The 9,002-nt window shown below is 37.4% G+C and overlaps 1 long non-coding RNA gene across 1 annotated transcript; it reads left to right on the top strand.

Moving 5' to 3' along the window:
- Positions 5,141–7,208, top strand: LOC110436028. Its single transcript, XR_002453725.1, has 2 exons — positions 5,141–5,543; positions 6,542–7,208. It is a non-coding gene; the product is annotated as an uncharacterized LOC110436028 (long non-coding RNA).

Below are 9,002 nucleotides of genomic sequence, written 5' to 3'. Positions count from 1 at the left end.
TTCGTCTATATTTAATGCTTCATGCATATGCCACAAAATTCGATGTGACAGGGAATCTTGAAAAATTTTGGGAACTAAACAAGGCCTCACTTGACATGAACCGAGAGATAAAAACAAGGCATTGCAATTACTATATGTTTTCATAGCTAAGAATAAAATGAAATTACACTATCGGCAATGTATTTACTGAACCATTGCCAAACTGCCAAAACAATGGTATCAAAGACATGAACCTACCATTTATACAGTTTGATCATGTCACAGACTGAATTCCTAATTATTCCTATTTTCCATTAAGTGAACCCATTCCTTATCATACTGTGATCTCTTGCTCCATTGTTAATTTATTCAAGACCCTTCACATGAGCGATTCTGATGATTCTCCTACACATCAAAGATTAAGTATAGGAACTAATATTCAAATGGAAATCGTGCATAATAAGTCAAATAGTACACAGATTGTTTGAAACTTGAAATCAATTTTAAAAAAGTGGATTCCTTTGAATTGACTTTCTGTATGAAAAGTAATAAACAAACATTTTGTAAGACCTATATATTTCTTTTAGAGCACAATATTCCTCGATCCTAAATCCAACAATTGTTTACTTCTGCTCAGGGGCGAAGCTAACATCAAAGTAAAGGTGGTGCACTGTTAAAGCAAAATACCAAATATACTTGTCATATGTGGTGAATATTAGTCAATTTATTAACAAAACTTTTGTTTACCCTGGTGCCCGTGCACCAGGCAAGCATAACGTGGCTTCGCCCCTGCTTCTGCTTTCATCAAGGCTGTTTCAGAAACTTTCTATCTTATGACCAAAGTCGCAAAAATTTACGCTACATTAAAATTTTAAAACTGAAGTCCGCATCTTTTTTATTGGCTGACCTGAATATAGTTTTGAGTTATTTCAGTCAAAATCACCTGCACAATATAAAATTAGTTGCCCATGTTGGTCAACAGGCCAACCACGTCAAACAGCCTTGCTGCTTCAGGCTCAAGCACATGGGCAAATTAAGTTTGGCGACAAAATTCACTCGAACATCATTAAAATTCACTTGAAACTCAAGCGAGTTCGTGCTCAGCTTAAAAATAACAGTTTCTGTTTATGGCTTCATGCAATATTTGGTTAAATTGTAATGCGTTCATGCATGCAACGATGCAAATTTACAAAATAGCAGGCACCCTAGCACAAAATTAAAATAGTTTGCACGGGCTCCAACATGCGAAACAGAGAGTTGGATCCATCAGCAAGAACCATATCAATCGGATCCATCGCATGAACCAAACACATGTATAGAGAGAGAGATGGAGCGTGGGAATTGGGAGGGCATCCATCCCTTACCGTAACACATCCGTCGATTTTTTGACATTCTGTGCACAAGCTAGATATGAAATTAGAAATATATCAGGTGCAATGTATAACTTTATTATAAATTTTATGGAATAAATTATGAATATTATATGCAAACGTCCCTCAAATGAGTCGACACTGAGATAAATTTATACCAAACACTTAGGCCTTGTTTAGTTCTATTTTTTTTGGTTTTGGGTACTGTAGTATTTTTGTTTTTATTTGATAATTATTATCTAATCATAAACTAACTAGGCTTAAAAGATTCATCTCGATGTGACAGAAATCTTGAAAAGTTTAGGCGTTGTTTACAGGTAAACTGTGTAATTAGTTTTTGTTTTCGTCTATATTTACATGCTTGTTTAGTTCACTCAAAAAACTAAAAACTTTTCAAGATTCCCCGTCACATCTAATCTTGCAGCACAACATGAAGCATTAAATATAGATAAAAAAACTAATTGCACGGTTTGCTTGTAAATCGTGAGACAAATCTTTGAAGTAAACAAACCATTAATATTTTCACAGGGTTAAGACTGTTTCATCTGCAAAAAAAGAGGCCATATGGCAAAGGACTGCCCTGATAAGCACAAGAGGAATGATCATCAATCCACATTATGTTTAAGATGTGAAGAAACAGGTAATGATATGTTTGGATGTACCAATGATTACCCACCAGATGATATCGAGGTAGTGCTTCTTTGCCTTGTTAGTTAATTTGTTATCTTGTTGCCAAATGGGATTTTTGTTTGTTAGCATTTGTTTTCCAATCTCTGTTTCCCTCTCAGGGTTCAGAGCAACTTCATGGATGCATACAGGCTATGGGCATTCATGAGCTCGTGGACAAGTAGACAATGTGAACCCTATCAATCAAATAAAACTAGATCTCAGCCGTGTTCCACTCACTGGTATGCCCCTGTCAATCAAATCATTTCCCTTGGCTATCTGTATCTACAATCTGTAGCTATTTTTCAACCCTGTAGATTTTACGAATCTGGCAATTTGCTAGGAGATGAGAAGCAGCGGCATGGAAGTTGAGAGGGGCAGTGTTGTGGCCCTTTGATTTTTGAACTTTTTCCTATTTAGCATTGAATTATATCTTTTAGAGCATAGATTGGTTTCTTGCGTAATGATATTATTAAATCCGTGATAATAAAGCTATCTTAAAATTCAAAAAAAATAATAAAGCTATCTTTGATAAAGAGGCATGTGTTCTCATAGTAATATTAGATCCAGATCTTTTGAAACCAAGTATTATGCAGGTATTGTTTGATTTGCACTACTAAATATTACCGTAGCGTTAGCACGGATGAAGGGCGCGGCACGTCAACGAGGGGGCCATGGCATCGATCTAGCCAGCCCAATCCTGATCTAGCCGAGGGAGACGAAGCTATACAACGCGTGGCATAGGGTAGCAGACGTAGATGTTGGGATCGGGAAGCCTCAGGTAGGATGGTCCCACTTGTCGACGTGGTAAAAATTGCCAAGAGAACCATGGAGCGGGAGTGTTTTCGCTTCGCTGGGTGTGGACGATTGCTCTACCTATGTTTTAGTGGTAGAAGATAGAAGATATGGCCTTGAATCAGCGGATATAACATGAGCTCGAACAGTATTTCAATCTGAATGGTAAACAAGAACAGTACAAAAGATGATGCATTCAATATCTAATTTGCATTTGACGCAGTTAAATCATTCGAGTTAACCGTGAAATCTCATTCAAAATTGTATCTGGGCTAGGAATGCAACAAACACAAGTCTCGATGCTGATTAAATAAAAACAGCAACTAAGTATCATAAAGAAAAATGAACTTTACTTAAAAATATCTGAAAATCAGATCTGCAGGGCCTAAGAAATATGCAACCATTGAGCAGCATCACGTGGCACAAACATGAATGCATTTTGTATATCCTGTTTCACTGAATCAAATACAATTTGTAATCATGAGAATCTATATTGGACTGCAATTTGTATCGTGAGGACCTGCCTTTGAATTGCCAGGCGAGATTGTGTAATCATGAGGACTTACCTTGGATTGCAGTTTGTATCATGAGAGTTCTCCAGGTGACAATTCCCCCAGCGACCCTCTTAATGAAAAACGGGTTAACAACCCGATCGAGAAAACAATTCCCCCAGCGACAGGATGACTCACGTTTATGTGCACAGATGGAGCGCCATGTATTGCACATGGCAGGGAGAAGAAAGTAAAACTGGCCAGTTGCCAGCAACGGCACGAAAGAGAGAATAGATGACTCCATTATATTAATTACACATGGAACACAAGACATGAGTTCCAAAGTAAAATTGACATGAGACGGATATGAGTTCCAAAGTAAAATTGACATGAGACGGACATGAGTTCCAAAGTAAAATTGATTGAGAACATGACACTAATTAAGACACTAATTAAAGTGTTGCCATCAACTCCTGATGATAGGTTATGGGGCATAGATAAATTGGTTGGTTGCATATATAACCTTAGCAGACTAAGCAGACTTAGATCTTGGATGGCAGCGCACCTCCTTGGTGCTGGAATCAGTATATATCCCTGGCTTCGGGATAAGCATCACCATCGTCGATGACAATGTTGTCTCCCCAAGCTTCATCGAGTGCTTTCTGCAGCTCGTCCTTGGGGAACAAGCTTCATCGAGTGCTTTCTCCCCAAGCTTCATCTGAAGAGGAAGTAGTGATCTGAAGATAGATCCTAGGTAAAGAATTAAATGTTCATGTTATGTAATAAATTATAAATGAAAATTAACCTATCTTGTCAAAGAAAAAGCTTGAGATATGTTTCTGGCAAACAAATGCTAGACTAATTTATTGCCAGACCTAAGAAGCATCCCTAAAAACCAAAATTCGTGAGCATCTAAATATGACAGAGTACCTGAGGAAGCAGACGCTAGACAAAAGGGGTGGCAGATTGAATCTCATGCAACAGTGCTTGAGTAAGAAAGAGAGAGGCTGGGTGAAAAAAAATGACTAAAATGTCAACAGGACCAAAAAAACACTAGGTGTACAAAGATCTGCAATTGGATGAAAGCACGGATTTGTCATCTTAAATGGAAGAAACAGGTAAAATGTGATGAACCAAAATAAAAAACGCAGTCAATAACAACCATATAGCAAAGAACGGATCTGAATTTTTTACAACAAAAAAAGGATTTGGTGAACAAATGGAGCAATTCGATAAATGCAAGGATATATCCCCGTAACAGAAAGAAAAGGTAAGATCTGAGAGAGCAAAATACACTGCAATGAAGAACAGCGATAAAGTAGAAAACGAATCTGAAAGATTTAAAACCTAAAAATATGTTTAGCCAACTCATAGCTACGGGAGAAGATATAGCAGAGGAAGAAGAGAGAGGGAAGAAAGAGGGAGAGAGGAAGAGACGGAATGGGAGAGAGAACGTGAGAGGGAGAGAAAGACAGAGAGAGCTCCGGGAGAGAGGAGAGGAAGAAGAAAGAGTGGAGGTAGGTACAGAGAGAGGGGTAGAGACAATTGAGAGAGAGAGAAAGCTGAAAAGGAGGGAGATGGACGAGATGCTAAAAATATCATCTCTCGAGTTGAAACTATAGTATACCGTGGGATAAAGAAGTTTGATCAGTGCAGATCTTGAAGCAAAATGAAGAGGTGAGATAGTTGGTGTCGCAACCCATAGTTGCGATAAATCAACGTCGCAACTATGGGTTGCAGCACCAGTTATCTCCGTCGTCCATCGTCTCCCGGCCGCGCTCTCCTCGCTTGCCATCTGCCCCCGCCTGTTGACCGCCCACCCCCCGATTCAGTCTTTCATTTTTCATTTCTCGTCATCTCACGAGTCGTCTCGTCATCCCGCTTTCGTCACCCTTCTCTCCACCTCCTCATGTTCAGTCTAGATCTACCCATTGCCCTTTCTTCCTGGGCGAGCTCGCCTCAACCGCCGGGAGCTCGCCGCTAGATATGGTTTCCTTGTCCTCTTCGTCTCTTTCATCCCCTCTGTGCTGCACTCCCATGCCGACGCCGCCCCCATCTCCGCCGGCTGCCGCGGTGGTTTGAGCTGTGCACGTGGCCATGGTCTGCATCTGCAACCTCTGCGGCGTATGTCTCGTGGTCACCCGGCAGCTGCTCTCCAACGACACAGAACAACGCCACCCGTGCCACGACGGCCGCCTCCATCAAAGCCTCTTGCTTCATCTCCCTAGATCTCGTTGCTTAGGTATGGTTTTGTTTTCTACCAATCTTTCTTGTCTGCAATTTATCCCTATGCAAAGGGTTCAACTGAGTGCTAGCTATTTTTCTTTATTTGACATCATGAACTGCTGGTTCAAGCAAAACTATTTTCCTTTGCCTGGTTCCTTCTAAGATTTTCTGTACCTGTTTTTTTTAAAACTAATTATTATATTTATCGTTTGTTTGACATCTCTGTCGAGACTGAAGAAAAACGTACTCGTCTGTAGATATGGTTAGTGTATTATCTGCTTCACCATTTCCTCTTTGATGCGTCTAAGCTAACTGCTTTTTAGCAAAATGATCTACACGGATTGCTTCTGTATTTAGCAGTGGTACTATACAATGTTGACGAGTATTACAATCCTTAACTGCATGTTATTAGTAAAATGATGAGAAGATTAGCTTTCTTTGGCTTTTGCTCTTGGCCATTTGTTTCTATGCATCATTGTTTGAGTGGTTAGTTTGAAAGAAATTATTATTATTATTTAATTTGGTATGCAGTTCCAAGTGTGTTAAGGTCTTTCATGCAGTTCCAGTTCCAGATTTGTTCAGCTCTTTTGGGCAGTACCACGTGAAGGAGATGTTATAGAGAAGGCCAACTGTGATGACAATAATCTGAACTCTTTAGTCCTATATATCATTGTGTATACTTGGTGATTTTTGTTGTGCCAAGCAGGAAATAGCATAGGAGGTATCAAAAAAAAATATCTAGGAGAAAGGTTTGGTTACAAGAAACGGCAATGGTAACTTCAACTTTATATGTCACATATGTGTACTGTGCACAAGAATTGTCTATAGGTTTGAAAGACAGGAAATAGTATACTTCCACCAATAATGTGTATTTAACAGTAAACACAAATCATCATTGGTATTTACTCCCTCTATACCCGAATTTGTTGACGTTTAGGACATGATTGTGCTTAGCAAGGAGTAATTAATTAGATGTTAGTTTTTCATCTCTGCTTCTAATAAATATGGTTGCAGATGCATTTCTTCCAAGAAACAATCAAAGGCCCAAGTGTCTAGCTCCAGCGCGATGGTTGAGTCGTGACTTGTGAGGTCCCAGGTTCAAGAGGGTATGGAGGGAGTGTATAGCAAGTTAGACACCAAGAAGTTTCTCCCCTATTTTGCTTTGTCATTTTCCATCAATTCGGTTGAATAATTTTTATTTGAACCATATTATGTTGACATTGTGAATTGCGCAACGGGTGTTATCATGTGAATAATTCTAACACTGAACTTTTTCATGCGAATGGTGTTTACCTTTTTCAGGTCCGCCTATACGATACTGCATTGCAAAGAAGACCTGAGTCTCCAATCAAGACAGTTGCTGCTGATCCGAATGGGTATGATGCCATGATGTCTAGAAACAACGCTGACCTACCTGTGTGCTGAGTTCTAAGTAGTCGGCAAGTTTTTATTTTCAGATTTGGAGACTTCTTTTTCACTCATTCTAACTTGAAGTATATGAAAAAAGAGCAATGCTTGTAGTAATTTTTAAGGCACCACTATGCACCCTTTCGCTGTGTTTTGATGCTTAGTACACCCAGTAATCTGTATCTTGTCATTAACAACTTTTTTTTGTACTGAGTATACCAACAACATTCTCAGTGGTAGCACTAAGCAGATGCATCTGTTTTCTTGTTCTCAACAAACCTGGCATTGTTCGGAACTGCCTATCTAGAACAGCTATAACATATAAGCCGAGTTGAGACCTCAGCCTTGCAGTGTGTAGGGACAAGGAAGTAGGAATCCTTTGGTGCACGTGCAATGTAGCAGTAGGTAACTGGTGATTTTGGAGTCACCAAGTCTAATCAGAGATATAGTCATATAGTTGGAATGCCTTGTACATGGAAAACTAACATTACTAACTCAAAACTATCTTAAATTTAACTAAATTTATATAAACAATTATAAATATCTATGATATCAAATAAGCATTATTAGATTTATTATTATGTTTTTATAATAATTTAAAATAGTAAATATTGATACTATTTTCTATAATTTAGGAAAACTTCAACCAATTTTGACTAAGGACATATTTAGAGCTGCATTCTTTTAAATGTAGTACACTGTAGCACTGTTCTAGTCAAACTATGGCAAGTTTGACCAGATATATAAAGACAACAAATATTTATAAAGCTAGACCAAATATATAGCAATATATCTAGACATAACATATATCTTATGGTGCATAGCAATAATTATGTGCTTAGAAAAAAAACGTAATTTGAAACAGATGCCGTCATACATGCATCTAGTAATGGAAAATGAAATCCTTTTTTTGTCTATGGATATAATATAATGCGTCAGAATTCATACACTGGCAAACAATTTAAATAGTGCTCAACTAATAAAAAATACTAATTATGTGTTTACCTATGTTTAGTGCTAAACATAATGCAATCAGGATTCCAAGAAGGACTAAGCCTTATCCTACTCCATCTGCACTTCTGCAAGCAGGGAGAACATAGAAAACTCGTAAATGCTTTGTGAGCAAATAGAAACATATACTCAATTTGTTCTAAAATAAGTGTTGTAGCATTTGAAATTTATTCTAAAATAAATACATTTTTAGATATGTTCCGCCTAGTTCTAGTGGCATTTTTTATCTTCTTTATTTTTAAGTGCAATCATTACATGCTGAATAGCTTTTGATAAGATGAAATATATAATTTTCATGGAACTATGATTTTCTTCTAAAATCCTAGAAGTGCACCTGTTTTGAGACTTTGGGAAAGTAATAATCCTGTGATTTGACAACGCGTTGAGTTATAACATGGGATTGACAGTGGGTAAGGAGAAAGTCATATGGGGCTCTTGGAATCTTGGTGCTTGGACTCTATGTACTCAAATAATAAGTTCCTTAATGCAAAAAAGTTCTCCTTTTTTTAACAGAAACAATAGATTTCATGTTAGAGTCCATTTTGTTGACAATGGAGCAAGCATCTATTGAACAAGTAATAAGCCAATAGGCGAGAAGAGGTACATTACTAAAACATGATAACAATTGTACTACCATTTGAACATGTTCTTGTTTGGTACAAAATATTCTTCATTGTTATAGATCAATGATGAAAGTATATAAAATACTCAACAACAGAATGCTAGACATTTATTAAAATAATAGCATAAACTAAATTAAGATAAACATAAATGAGTATTTTTTTAGCGAATACATGAGTTCTAATAGCTTGAGAATTAAATTAATATAACTAGAAAAAATAGGGTGGATAAAGGGTAATATGGTAAGCATAATCGATAACAAAATGTAGAAGTAAAAAGAAGGATTGATCATATTAATTGATAACAACAATCTACATATAAAATGAGATATTTTTTCTAGAAATATTAGTAGTTGGTAGAGTGATAGTGATACAAAGATGTATCAATTACTACACAATAGTGTAACACCCTAAAATCTGCTCCTTTCAAAATAGAT

The sequence above is a fragment of the Sorghum bicolor genome, chromosome 1 (assembly GCF_000003195.3).
Source record: "Sorghum bicolor cultivar BTx623 chromosome 1, Sorghum_bicolor_NCBIv3, whole genome shotgun sequence".
Classification (NCBI taxonomy): domain Eukaryota; kingdom Viridiplantae; phylum Streptophyta; class Magnoliopsida; order Poales; family Poaceae; genus Sorghum; species Sorghum bicolor.
The sequence above is the reverse complement of the archived record's forward strand: the minus strand, read 5'-3'. Positions and strand labels throughout refer to the sequence as shown.